At 55.2% G+C, this 14,286-nt stretch overlaps 1 protein-coding gene across 3 annotated transcripts in view; it reads left to right on the plus strand.

The window, feature by feature from the left end:
• Positions 1 to 5,539: 5,539 nt before the first annotated feature.
• Positions 5,540 to 14,286, plus strand: part of PEBP4 (phosphatidylethanolamine binding protein 4) — an 80,977-nt gene continuing 72,230 nt past the window's right edge. Inside the window, exons 1-2 of one of the 3 annotated variants that reach the window (XM_072846150.1) lie at positions 5,540 to 5,548; positions 13,919 to 13,994. The gene's annotated coding sequence lies outside the window, so the exon portion shown is untranslated. Of the gene's footprint in view, positions 5,549 to 6,189; positions 6,322 to 9,854; positions 9,907 to 13,918; positions 13,995 to 14,286 lie in introns of those variants that run through there. The other 2 variants (XM_072846149.1, XM_072846148.1) reach the window with 2 other exon arrangements.

Raw genomic sequence — 14,286 nt, forward strand, 5'->3', positions numbered from 1 at the left:
CAGCCCCTCTGCTCCGGGGGAGGAGAAACACAAGTCTCAGCCGAGTCGCTGCATCCCACTGCTCCCCAGCGAGCCCACGCCGTGGCATGGCATGGCTGCCCACGGCATGGCATGGCTGCCCACGGCATGGCACGGCTGCCCACGGCATGGCACGGCTGCCCACGGCATGGCACGGCTGCAGGCGATAGCTCCCCTCCCTCAGCACTGCTGCCGCTGGCAGGGCTGTAATTAAAAGGCCGTTTGCTCCCTGCTCCCATGTCTCTCCAACTTAAGCCTCCTGAACTTCTCCCAAAGGGCTCCCATCTGCCCGGCTCCGTAATCACCCTCGCTCCCAGGCAAAGAGCTCCGAACCCGATGGCTGAGCACGGGGGAGCTCGCACCACTGGGAACAAGCACCCGTTTTCACCCCATAGCATCTTCCTCCCTCCATCTCCCCCTTCCCAGCAAGGAATGAAGAAGCTCTCCGGATATCAGAGACGTGAGCGGACATTGCTCCAGCCGTGCCCTCCCCTGTAAACTTTATGACTCTCTCGGGTTTAATGCCAGCGGTGTTTCCAGCCCTCCCGGGTGCTCCCCGCGCCCCTGCCCAGCCTTGCTGGGGGCTGGCAGGCCAGCTTGCACTGCTGCTCCCCCATCATGCGGGGGGACGGACGCAGGGATGCAAACCCATTTTCCTTTCGCTCCTTGGAGCAGCCAGCAAATGCTCTGCAACCGCCGTAGCCTTCCCAGCTCTGCCCACGCCAATGCCCCCCACCCTGATCCCCAAATATAAAAGCTGAGCTCAGCGTTATTCACCTTGCAGAAGCCTGAAGGGCTGCGACAGACCAAGGCAATGCATCCCTCGCCAGCAGCACCCCGGCAAGCGTGGATTTGCAGCGAGGAGACACCCCGACACCCTCCGGCAGCCCCGGACCACGCGCTCCCACAGCCCCCGCCGTGGGGGACCTGCCTTTGCCTTGCTCTGCCCTAAGCCCTGCCGCGAGTTTTCCGCCTTATCCGTGGGGGAACGGAGACGTTGCGGTGGCGTGTGTCAGAGGGGAGCAAAGAGCAAAGTCCCCTGGGGAAAGTGGCCAGAGGAAAAGTGCCTGAACCGGGAGGCTGGAGGAGCCAGCGCCATGGTGGGCAGATACTTACAGGCTGTGAGCCATTGCAGTCATCTTCCCGGCGGGGCTGCCTTTCCCTTGGGTTTCCATCTCTTTCTCTTGGCAGACTCTGAAAGGAGACAGCAGAAGGGCTCTGTGAAAACACCCCAAACGTGGACTTCCCCCCCCCACCCCTGCACGGTGTCACCCCTTTACCCTGGGGACAGAAAGCCTTTGGGAAGGCAAGTCCTCATGGCCACCGGGGCTGGCCAAGACGTGTCCTTGCGTGGGGAGAGGGCTGTCCCTCGTCCACCGAGCGGCCCTGCCCGCCGTCCCTACATCTCGCTGCCAGGTCTGCTCTCCCCATGCCACCACCTTCACCGTACAAAGCAGCCGAGGGGGAGATATATAGATACACAGATATATGCAACAGGCGCGCACAGACCCGTCCCTTTCACTGAAGCCCTGTGCTGGGTTTCACAGTGACAGCCTCCCCTCGGCCCCAGGGGCTGGCCAGGGTGGTCAAGGGGTCCCCCAGTACCACTCCCCTGCTCCAAGCACCTTGCCCTTGGGCTAAGAGCCTTCCCTGCGGCCACATGCACCCCGAGCAGTGCCTGGCTCCCAGGGTGGCCAGCAGACCACCGAGCCCGCTGGCACGTTTGCTTCGGGCAATGCTCGCCTCCTGCGAGCTCTGGAAGGAGGCAGGGCAGCAGGGCTCCCTCCTCCTTCTCCTGTCACCGGAACAACGGTGCCTGCACACGTCAGGCTGGAGCAGAGTCCAGCCTGGGCTTCGCTCCTGGCAAAGCCAGCAGACGCCTGGCTCCTGCCGGGGAGTGGGTTTCAGACACCCACCATGGTGCTGGGTCCTTCCCCAGATCCACCCAGGAAGATAAATTAGGGTCACCCCTCCATTTTTCTGCTCTGAAAACCCCAAACCCTGCAGCTTTTCTTCCTGGGTGATGCTACAAGTGGTCTCCTTGCTCAGGGCAGCTGCCCCGGGCATCTACGTGGGCTTCCCAGCTCCATCAGCAGCACTGGGAGAGCTCAGCCTTCCCTCGCCGGGCAGCCAGGGAGGGAGAAGGCAGCTCAGACAAATGGTTTTTATGGGCTTAATATCCACTTGGACCCAGCAAGCAGGAGAAGTTTCCAACCAGCACTTTGCAAAAATGGCAAAACCCAACCAGATCGCGATGGGGGAACAGCGGGGGCAAAGGGACCCTGTGCCGCTGGAGACGGCACGATGGGATGTGCCACTGCGCTGGTGGGGAGTGGACTGCAAAGGAGAGTCCAGAAAACAGCTGATACCAGAGGGAAAGGTCTAAAACAAGCAAAAAGAGCATTTCTGCACCTTTCATCCCCTGTCCTGCCAGAACAACGGGGTCCATCTCCAAGCTAGGAGACTGGGGTGCCCTGGAAATTCACTCTCCACACATATTATGACCCAGCTACATGCCTGGATCCCGTCTCCCAGCCCTGAAATACAGCCACCTGATACGCCACGGGTGATAACTCATCCTGCCATCGATACCACTGCAGAATTTCAGGGATTCATCACTCAGTTTATAAATATTTAAACCCAGAAGGAACCATGTACTCCTGTAAAACGCAACATTTTATACAAGCAAAGCATCCCTCCCTTTACCCCAGCGCAGAGCTAATGAACATCTGGGGCTCTCCAGACAGATCTTTTGCAGCTGGAAACTGGGTCAGGGCAAAATTCAAGGTCTCGGTCCATACGTGCAGGATTTCTGCACCCTCCAGCTGGGATACATTGGATTTACCACCCTGATTGGTGCAGAAAGCGCTGCCGATACGAAATCGCAGCTAAGGCTGCTCCTCCAGCTGCTTCCCCCCAGCACCCCAGCCAGTTTTTGGGTATGCGTGGCTGGCCTCGCGCTCGCAGGAGGGCTGCAGCTGCAGCCTGAAACATTTACAGGCTCCCCGCCGGCCGGCTGCTTCATGCAGTATTCACAGCTTCGTACAGTATTAAGAGCTGCTGACGCCTCGTGAAAAAACTGTGAAAAGCTTCTATTTGGGGAAAGTTCCTCTTATAACGGTGCATCCTGTGGCTTCTCTGTTTCCCTTTTCTCCTGGTTCTCTTGCTAGGGAGAGCAGGGCAAAAATAGGCTGATAGCGTTGCCAACGATCCTGGGCTCTTCATCAGAAGAAGAAAATAACTCCCTGAGCAAACAGCCCCAAGGAATTAATTCTCACATCGCAGCCGGGGAGCTGCTATGGGTGCGGGGTGGGTGTCTGCCTGGCTTGCCGCAGCTTGGGGACCGATGCTCAGCGAGAAGGGGGAAAGTGGGACCTCCTGGGTCTTGTCCCTGGGTCTGGCTGCAGCCAGCGCCCGGCACAGAGCATGGTGCGGAGTCTGGGGGGGGCTCCACATTAAAAATATCTCCACATTAAAAAAAAAAAAAGAATTAAAAAATCAAAGAGCAAGGAGTCTGTTTCTAAGCAACTGTCTCCAGTAGGGATGGAGAGCAGAGGAAGGGAAAGAAGCAATGCTGGGTAGAGAGAAAACTTCTCGGATCCCAAAGCCCCCGGCAGGACCCGGGGGGTGAGGGAGGGAGCGGGGGAGCTGCCTGGGTCTGTCTCAGTGGCAACGCCTGTTTGAAAGGCAGGAAAAGAGGGGACATGGGGTGTCAGAACACCCCGTGCAGTTGCCAGCACGAGGGACAGGCCAGGGCAGAGGCTCACGGGTGGGTGAGCGGGAGCATCACCCCCTTTCCCCACCACTGCAAGTGGTGGCCCACAGGAGAGCGGCTGTGCCTCCTGCCCTTGCTTGTGAAACAGCACCCCAGCCCCCAAAACCACTTCCTACCCTAACGGCTCCCGGCCAAATGAAGCAGCAGCAGTGCTGCCTATCGCCCTGCCAGGCGGGCTGCAGGCAGCGGGAGACTGCGGGCAAGGCAGGTAGGCAGGCGGGCAGGGAGGTGACGGCAGCGTTTGGTGGCTGCATGGACTTCCCGACTACCTGCCAGGAGACATCAACACCCCTTTATTGAAGCAGCAAATAGCAGCCATGGAGAGTCACCAGTTTTATCCTCCCTGTTCCCGTGGGACAGCAGGGTGGCATCCGTCCCACGCTGGAAGACTCCTCGCCCCCACAACTTGGTGTCTTCTCGCACGTGGCTCTGCCCCAGCGCCCTCCTCTCCGCCCGCACTGGCCACGGGCTACTTGCTAAACCCCGATTGCCACCAACACGCCCCGCGGAGCCCCGTCGGGGCCTGACAGCCCGATTCTCGACAGCTCGAAGGGGAGCGAAGGGGCAATGGGGGAATGAGGAGCTGAGGGCATCGCCCGCTCCAGAGGGTCTGCATCAGCCCGCAGCCCACATGGCTGGAAACAGCCTGAGGCAGCACTTGGAGCTACTCCTGTGGCATGAACCACCTCCGCTCTGGTGCAGCCCACTGACCCATTTCCAAACCCTCAACCCTTACAGCCCTTTGCATCCCCCCGCACAGGGGAAAAGCCCTCAGCCTTGCCATACCCCATCGCCGCTACCGGGGCTGGTCCTGGCAAAGCCCTGGGGAAAAAAATGGGGGATAAATTTGCTCCGGGCAGCCGGCACGGTTACCTGCATGCACTGGCTCTGCACCGTCCCGCAGCTCTCCCCTCCGGTCCAGCAGCCGCCTTCGCTTTCCCGAGGTGCTAACTGGCCTGGACAGGTAGGACCCATTTTTATATGCTCGCCCATGTGATCCAAACAAATGCCCTAGGGATGAGTTTTTGCACTGACACAAATAAAGGGGCTGGGACTAAAACCTGTTGAACCACAATCCGAGCTCAACAGACAGGAATTTTCCACTCGGAGCCGTTCAGCCCGGCTCTGGGTGCGCCGGAGGCACGGCACGCGCCGGGGCCCACGCCTCCCCGCTCCCGAAAATCCCATTTCCCTACACTTCCAAAGTCTTTCAGACTCATTCCTAAATGCTTTCCATATTGCAGCTGGAGAAAATGAACCTGGATGGAGGGATGGATGGGAAACGTGAAGGAATATGTTAGAGCCGTTGATGACATCTAAATACTGCAAATCATTTGCTATTTCTTCCATGGTCCGTGGAAGGAAACACAGCAAAAGATGCCAGCCAGAGCGCGAAATGGAGGGGAATCCTTCGCCCCTGAAAAAGCAAACACTCCCTGCAGCCTCGGGGCTTGGCAATGGTGCTTCTGCACAGGTTGGAGGGTGCTTTGGGGAGCCACGAGCTGCAGGTCCCTCACCGGGATGCTCCTTGCAGCTCATCAGGGATGCTGCCGGCATGGTGCTGGTGAGGAGGAAGGCAGGTACCGGGGCGGGGGGGACTCACAGTGACCAGAAGCGACGAGGATGGGAATGGAAAGGGGAGGGTGAGCTTTGGATGAGCAGCAGTGAGTCAATGGGAACCAAAGGACCGGGGAAATGGCCACAGGCCACGGAAAGGAGAGGTGGTTCGAAGGGCTGACTCAGTGGGACCAGCTGGTGAGTCAATGGGAAAGGAGGGAGCTAATGGGGTGATGGGCAGCAGGTGTCTGTCGGGCTTAAAAAGAGGCAGGAGGAGCCCCTGGGCCTGAACCAGCTCTGCTCAGGCTGCTCTTCTTGGAGGGACTGGAGCACTTCTGGAGAATGCTGTCTGCAGGTACTGATTTAGCTGATAACAGGCAGTAACGTGCTGCTCGGCACACGCATGGCATTTTTTTTGCTGGTGCAAGTCTTGCCTCACCTTCTAATTGAGATGCTGTTATGCCTTGGGTGCTGCTGCTGCATGTGGCCAGCACCCGGGGCTTACTCACACATGCAGTATGTTCTCATGGGAGGCAGAGCCATTTGCTCTGGCCCAAGCTGAGCTAAGCTAGAAAGGGAAGCTAGGGGGATTTTATGCCTAATTTTGTGGCAGGTACTAAAAAGGCTCCTGTGTTGCTGGGTCACAGAGCAAGGAAGCTGTTCCCTGCCCAGAGCAATGCCTGGTTTGCAGCTGCTTGCTCTGTGCAACTCGGAGCATCCTGCAAATGGCTCTGACTTCTGCAAACTGCGGTGTTAGCTCATGTCCCGGCTGTGAGGTTCACCCTGGGGGTGCCAGCCCTTGCCTTTGCAAACTGCCCCTGCTCAGCCTCTGAGCCAGCTCCAGGGCTCAGCCCTGCCAAGGAGCTGGCTGTGGGGCTGGGGCTCTGCCAGGCCTGGCTGGGCACAGGCTCCCCTCTGCTGCTGGCTCCTCTGCTGCTGTGGGACTGGGGATACTGGTGGTGTAAAGAGGGGTAGGTGGAAAAGTGTGTGTGTGGGGGGGCTGGTTTGCTGTGTGTTGGGGGGTGTCAGGCTGTTTTCCCTCTTGTTTTGCAGCTGGTTGGTTTGTTGGGGTGTAAAGGGGCTCTGTCAGCCCTGCCAGGGTGGGGGGAGCAGTAAATAGGGGTCATTTTGGGGTCCCTTTCAGAACCAGGGTGCCAAGGGTCTGGGAGGAAATGCCTGGGGAGGGGGGAGCTGGAAAAACCTTTGGGAGAAGGTACCCATGCTCTGGCATTTCCCTGCAACTGTGGGTACCCGTGGGAAGGACCCTCTCCTCCTTCCAGCCCACAAACCAGCTTTGGGGGGGCCTGGGGCTACCCTCTGCATGGAGCCGTGATGGGGGCTCAGGGCTTCCTGGGAAAGCACCGTAGCCGAGCTCATTAAACCTGTACGAGCCCCCTGCGGCAGACTAGTTAAACCCATTTAAGGAAGGGTTAAGCCAGTTTAGTGTGAGTTGGTAGTCTATTGATGCAAAAGTTAATCTGGTGTAAGTGCATTGACATTGGGGATTTGGACTAATTTAACTAGTCTGTCTCCCTGTCTTGTCTGTGTGACTTACTGAAGGGTCCAGCCTGTGTTCCCCTTCATCTGAGGCTGCAGAGAGCCACTGAAAGAGGGAGAAAATAAACTGGGGGCTGAAGGGAAGAGCCACATGCAGGCTGAATCTGAAACGGTGCTATTTATAGACATCCCTGCTCAGCCAGCCTAAATTCCACGTAGGTCCCAGTGCCTGGCTGGCTGGGGGGAGCAGCAGGGTGGGCAGCGGGTGGGTGAAGCAGCGAGGTCCTGCCAGCCCATTGCACCCTGATGTGGCGACTCATGGAGCCAGGCTCAGCCAGATCTGAGTCAGAGCAGAGGATGCTTCTTCCTCATCCCCAGCTCCTCATTAACCTGCTGCCCCAGGGCTTTCCCAGGAGCATCACCCAGCCTGGCTGGTGAGGTGTCAAGGACCAGGAATGGGTGCTTGTTTATTTTTTTTGCTGTCATCCCTAAAGGGCTGTAACCGCAATTAGGGCATCCACAAAGCACGGGGCAGATACACACCTTCTTGCCAGGGTGTGGTGTCCAGAAGAAGGGGGGGAAAGAAGAAAGAAAGGTGAAAGTGCCTGGATGACCCCTCCATAACCCAGTCCCTGTGCTGTACCCTGCCCACGCAGCATCCCTGGGGAGCATGGGTGGTAGGTTAAGCAGAGGCCACACCTGAGGGTTTCTCAATGCTTTACCTCCACGCTGCTGTTGGGTGTTGGTGTTTGCAGCAATGCTTAGTGGCTTCCCCTGTCTCCAGGAGCAGGGTGGGGGGTCCTTAGTGCTGGTGCTTGAGCCTGAAGCTTAGAGAGGAGCTGAGCAGCTCCCTGGTGGGTTGCAGCAGCCTCTCAGCAAGTGTGTGAACGGAGGGGTACAAATGGGAGCTAACTGCATCAGGCAGTGCCCTGGTGAGCCACGGGCCCAGCTGTGTGCACACCAGCACTGCTGGGATCCAGGATCTGCCAAGCTGCAGAGTTGCTGGTGCTGAAGGAAAGGAAGCTCCTGCACAGCTCTGCGCCTGCCTTGTGACTGCAAAATGTATGCGCTTAATATAGGCCAAATGAAAACATTCTTCCCAAAATAGAAGACCTTCCCCGGAAAGAGCTGCAGCTCTGGCAGGAGCAGTCACAAGGTGCCTGCCGTGGCGGGGTGGGCTCTGGCAGGTGTGGTTGTGCAACGCTGCGCATCCAGCCTGCAAGCGTGCAACCGGCCGGCTCCCAGCGATGCCTGCTGCCAAGGTCATCTCCCCCAGGCTCTGCTCCCGAAGCTGCTGTGCAGACCGCAGCTGCCCTGTGACCCTCCCCAAAATGTGCCAGCTGGCTCCTGGGTACCAGATGTTCCTGTGGGAGAGGAGTTCATGGATGGGGCGAGCACCCAAATGGTTTGGATGGGGTGCAGAGGCCTGTGGCCCTGTCCCCGAGCCATGCAACCTCATGGGTGAAGGTGCTGCTGGGTCTCGTGCGCTGTGCAGGCGTGCTGGGGCAAGCGCGGTGTTAGGAGCTGCAGGGGCTGAAACGTGTTCCTGCTTGTGGTGCTGCTGGAGCTGAGGTTTGGGAAGGGATTGGGCTGGCAGGAGAAGGGGGTGATCCCCACGTGCAGGGGTGGCTCTGTGGGCTGCTGCCAGGCTCGGGGGACTGCACCCCGCTATATGCTTATTGCCTGGCAAATATTGAATAATCATCCTTTTCTGAGTGCTCCTGTGATGCCCAGCTAAAGGAGAGGGGCTGGGACTTGGGGGGGCTCTTGGCTGCCAGGGAAGGCTTTGGGGGCTCACAGCAGCCCTGGGTCTGTGCTGCTGCTTGGTTTGTGCTGTGCTGCATCTTCTCCTGGTGGGATGTGAGGGCAGGAGCCTGCAAGGTGTTGGCAACTTCAAAGGGCAAAAAGCATCATGCATCCCCTCCCTGCTCCCATAGAGATTCCTGCTCAGAGGGTGCTGCAGGAGGAGGTGGGTGCTGCAGCTCCAAACACCCTTTTGGGGCTCTGACCCTTCCTCCTTGGTCACTCAGGACTTTCTCCACTGCTGGTGGTGACAGTGGCAGGATTTAATCCAGCTTGACCGGACACAGCTGCGTGCTAGGAAAATGGGGCAGGCAAGGGTGAGAGTTCAGGCCTGGGGCTTTGGCAGGTACAAAGAGAAGCCAAAAATCCTTCTCTGTTAATCTCCTGGGCTGCACCGTGGATCTGTGCCTGGTGTTTTGCAAAATGCAAAGCTCTGCTGTTTCAGTCTGCAGGCTTATAGGGGTCTGCTTGGGGGGGTTTGGGGAGGGGTGAATGCAACCACATTGGCTCTGTATTTTGCCCCAGCATCTCATTAATACTGTAGAGACCCAGAAATACAGGCTCAGCTATTGAACTCTTGCACTTGTGTGACCTAGCCAGTGATATAATCTGTCTCCCCTGAGCAGTTCAGATTACTTTTATTCTAGTAACACATGGAAGGGCTGGCACTGCTGCTGGGCAGTTAGCTGAGGGAACCTTTGTTTTCTGAGTGACAACCTGGTTCTTTAATTCCTGATTCTTATGTGGCACTAGACAGACCCAGGAAAACTGGAGACCACCACTGGAGCTGAATAAAGCTGTCATGTCCCCTAAATCCACTTAACTCTTCCCAGAACCTTAAAATTCTCCAAGAAGGAGAGCTGGCTCTGCAAATTAGTGCAGATGCAAATTTATGGCCCGTTCTGGGACGAGTGCTTTTTCAATTCACAAAGCTCTTGCCCTGTGGGTTGGTTGGGGCAAGGTGAAGATGACCTTGTGGTCATTCAGTTGAAGCTGGGAAATAAATTCTTAGCTGTGCAAAGAGGGAAATGTGAGGACAGCCTATGAAGAGGCAAGGTAAGAGGCACAGCATGGCCAGAGCATGGCTGGAGGTGCAGCAGGTTATGAATGGGGAGAAAGGATGTGGGTTTTAGTTTCCTTTGCTGATTGCTATGGAAAAAATATGTGAAAAATTGGCTTCCTGCAAGGCAAAGATTGAGGAAATTCCCCTGGCTGCCGAGGCTCTGCCAAGTCCTTTGCTTCCTACAGTCTTGCTGGTAGGTATCAACAGCAGAAATACTTTTTTAGCTGTTGTTCAGGCTGTAGGAATTGGTTTCTGTGCGAGTTTCTTGGGTGCTTTGCTCATGGGACCCTCTGTGATGCCCCCCACAGGGAAACTGAGGCAGAGAGGAAATCAGAGGAAAATGTTGGACTTTGAAGGAAAAGCTGAGCTCTCTGCAGCAGCTGGACTAGTGCTTGGGAGTCTTGGGTGGGAGTGCAAGGAACACATTTATTGCCCAGAAATGCCTTAATGCAAAATAAATCCTTGTTTTCATGAGCATTAAAACAAAGCAACTGTCTTGGCTATGTAGCAAGACAGGGACAGAGTTTCTAATGGACTTCAGTGGTGAGCTGTAACTTAGCTTGAAACAAACTGGGAGGAAAAAAAACCCCCACAGTGCCAGGCCTCTGTAATGGGACTGGGGAAACTCAAGCCCAGTGATGCTCCCTGCTCTGCCCCTGCAGGCAATTAATGTCTGGGGGGAGCTGAGGTTGCTTAATGAAATGGGATGGAGGTAAACTTTAGATTCCATGAAATAAAATAGCTTGTTATGGTGTGGGGATTTAGTGCTGGGTGAAGTGAGAAGAAATGCTGAAGTGGATTATAAATGGCACTGGTTAATCTTAGACTAAGATCAACAGGAAGTCAGCAGCTCGGGTGGGAAATTCCAAAGCTCACAAACAATATGTTTTTGGCCTGTGTCAGAATAAAAACCTGGTCTTTTATGAACATTTATGGGGAAATTTTGACCTGGAAACACTTGTTTTGCATTAAAGCCCAGCATTAAATAAACAAACTGCACCAGAGCTGGAGGTTTTGCATGCATGTGAAAGCTTTGAGAGCCTGTCAGATTCAGCTGATGTCCATGGGGTTCCTTGAAATACTTTGATCTTTGGTTTAGCTGTGTCCTAATGCTCTCGGTGCTCCCTGGCAAATATTTTGGGACCTTGGTAGCAGCTTACGGGACTATGGGAGAGTATCAGAGGTGAGCTGCAAAGGTGTGATGTGCTGGGGGGCTCAGCAGAACCCAAGATGGGCTGCTGCCTCCTCTACAACAAGCCACCTTCTCCTTCCCTCTGCAAGCACCCTTTTTGTGGCCCCATGGATCAGCTGATGTGTGTAACTTGGCTCCCAACACAGGTGCTTTGGCTTTCACATGTGCTTTGTTGCAGTTAAAGCAAGCCACAGACTTCTCCCTTCCTTCCCACCCTTAAGGTAGCTTCCTTTTATTAAGAGCCTTTTCATCTCTAATATTAATAGAAAAATGATGATTTCCTTACCTATGTCTTAGCTTTGCCAACTGTGAAAGGCTTTTTTAGTAGCTTTTGGACCTGACTTGGTTTGGAAATACATGTGACATGTGTATCTCCTCCCAATGAACTGAAGTGACAGTGGGACTGCAGCATGTGTAGGCAGCACTTTGCTTCCTTGGGCTTCACATTGTTGCTGCTCTCATCTGATTAACAAAATGAATCTATCCGAAAGCCACTGGCTGGACTTGGTACCTTTGAAAGCTTTATTTTTCTTCCCAAATATCAGCTCCTGCTGGAAGCCAGGAACCTCCAGGTCCTGTCACCCAGGGCTGTGCAAGGATGGGGCATGGGGAAAGGTGGCAAGTGCAGCCTGCATGGCTCTGTCGGGGCTGTGTTAAGGCATCCTCCAACTAAACAGTGGCTTAAAAGCAATTCTTCCCTCTCCTTCTGCTGGGGTTCAGAGGAAGGGAGAGAGGCCAGGGCAAGCTGAGGGGGTTACATGTGCAGAGATGCAGTACATAGTCTGAGCATGGTTAAACCCCCCAGGTCATGTTTGCTGCCCAGCAAGGCAGACCAGTCTGCACAAATGATAAAACTGAGGAGCAGGAGGAGTTTTACAGTAGTGTTTTCAATAATGGCTCTGGAAAAAAGTGTGAAGCATCTGTTTGTGAGGGCAGTATCTCCTTCTTGAGTGTGGGGGGGAAATGCTGGATGAGAATATCTTCCCCAGCTCTGAGCAGCATAGCTGCAGCACTGCGCTGGAGGCTTCCCAGCAGCTGGAAAGACAAGATTCCTGCAGTCCTGCACTGCTTAGTCAGGAGAGGCAACAAGCAAACACCTGGCTTGCTGGGAGAGGAGGCTGGCTCATGCTCCCTGCCTGGCTTGACACCCCTAGATGTGTCTTTTCCCATGGGAGGATCCTTCTCCAGAGGAGAGGCTCTTCCACGTGGGCTCTTGGGCCTGTGGTTTGTTGGTTCTCCCTGGCTGCAAGAGCTCCAGGTGCAAGAAGACTGGAGGAGATGGATGCTGGTGGAAATTACCCATCCCCTCTGTGGGTTTGCCAGGCCTGGAGTATTTGTGCAGGCAGGGTTGTGTCAGGGCAGGCGTGCTATGGTCTGGCAGCAGTGCTGCTGGCTCTTGAGTCACCCTGTCCTGTGCATGTGTCTAAAAAGCAAATAATCTGGTGGCTTTGTGCCCCTCAAGAGCCCATCTGACCTTGCGGGAGTGTTGCACAGGAGCTGTTGTCTGGTCCTAGCAGCATGGCTTTCCCATGTGTTTTATGCCCTGGTGATGTGGGTTTGCTGCATGGGCTTCCCACTGCCTTTGCAACTCCATCTCCCGAGCAGGAGAAATAGGATCTTTGTAATTACTCTGCAAATAGCTTTTAGAGAGAAAGCCATAGTTCATCTTACACAGGATGCTGCAAGAGATTGTTGCTCCCATGGGTTTTTCTTCCAGAGCATCCCTAGGGAATCCCTTGGCACCTTGACTGTCAGCAAACCCTTCTGTGCTGATCCCATTTCATGACTATCCTCTCGGGAGGTCTCCAGATGGAAGTGGCTGATGTTTCTGTGTGAAGGGCTTCTCTCTGCCTCTAGGCTTAAAATAAACTAAAATACCCCTATTTGGCTTGTTCAGACTTCATCCTGTCTCTGGCTTTTGCTGTTATTTGGGTAACCTCTGTAGAGTTACCGCAGGAACCAACCAGAGCTGGTTACTGCAAGGGGCTGATGCTCCTCCGGGACAGACCTGGGGGTCTGAGCTGCCAGGGCTGCAGCAATGCAAGCCTTGTGCCGGCTTTGCTGTTTTCAAACTTAAACAAACAGCAAAAATGGATGGGTTTACCATGGTGAGAGTCACTTTGGCAGGAAGAGTCTATGTCTACAGCTCTCCTTGTGTCTGAGTCCCTGTGTCTGTTCTGGTCAAAGCCACTGTCCCTTTGCCTGCCACCCTCTTGCCAAGCTTTCAGCTGAGCTGTCGGCTTTCCAAGGGAAGCCCTGCTTTTCTAAGAAATCCACTTTTCTGTGGCAGAGTCTCTGGGCAGCTGTAACGATTAGCAGTCCTTGGGCATGCCTTGCCTAGGGCTGCAATCCCCCTGTGTGGCTGCCCTGGGTTATCGACCCCCCCCCCAGCTTGTGATAGCATGTGAGGATGTAAACCCCAGTTTGGTGATCCTGACTCATGCCAACCAGTGCTCCTGACTCCGATGGGAAGAGCATTACTCACGTGAGCCTGTTTGCAGGCTCAGGGCTCTAATTATGGGGTTTGCCCATCTCGTAGCGTGGGAACCTGAGCCATTAGCCCCTAAACCTCCAGATCATTCCCAGTACATTAATGCTTCTAATTAGTTAAGCCTGATGCCTTTTTCTCTCTATAATGACAGTGGCGCTAGTACTTACTCGTGTTCGCTCTGCGTGCTGGTACTTCATTATATAATGATACAGTATGTGTTGTAATACCTATTCCCAACTGACAGTGGGTTTTTTGCATATGCCTCATCCAGAACTGATTAGGCAATGGAGAAGACGGGCTAGTGCAAATAAATGTTTGGGTTGCATCCTTTCTAATTAGCTGGGAAGCTGTCAGGGCAGAGGGGGATTAGGGCCAGGTGAGGACCCAGAGCTGGTGGGTCAGTCAAAGAAGGTTGCTGTGGGATGAAAACCTGTTGCCTGTTTTCATGCTCCCTTTAGAGGATGAGCTGCCCCTTCCCAGGGGCTGAGTTTCATTCCCGGTCCCTTCTTCCCTTCCTTCCAGGGAAACCATCTCCGTGGCAACCTCAAACCTCCAGGCTCTGCCTCGGAGCTGCTCACCCATTCCCGGGACCTGGTGGGTAAGTGCCTTTGCAGGGCCAGCTGTGGTGGCCCTGGCCACCGGGTCCACCAGGCTGCTGCAGGCACCTTGGTGCAGCCCAGGGAGGCGAGGGCTGGCGTTGGGCTTGGCAGGGGTGTGGGTAATAAACCTCCTACCCCAGCTCCCCTCATCCTCAAGGCTTGGCTTCTGTGTTGCACAGACTTAAAAATGGGTGGCCGGGGCTGTCCTTGTGCAGGGAAAAGCTCTGCCCTGGCTCTGGAGGGGGTGGCTGGGTTCAAGGTGAACCCTTGGGCTGTTCTCCTGCAGATGCT

Source organism: Ciconia boyciana, chromosome 25, assembly GCF_034638445.1.
Source record: "Ciconia boyciana chromosome 25, ASM3463844v1, whole genome shotgun sequence".
Taxonomy (NCBI): domain Eukaryota; kingdom Metazoa; phylum Chordata; class Aves; order Ciconiiformes; family Ciconiidae; genus Ciconia; species Ciconia boyciana.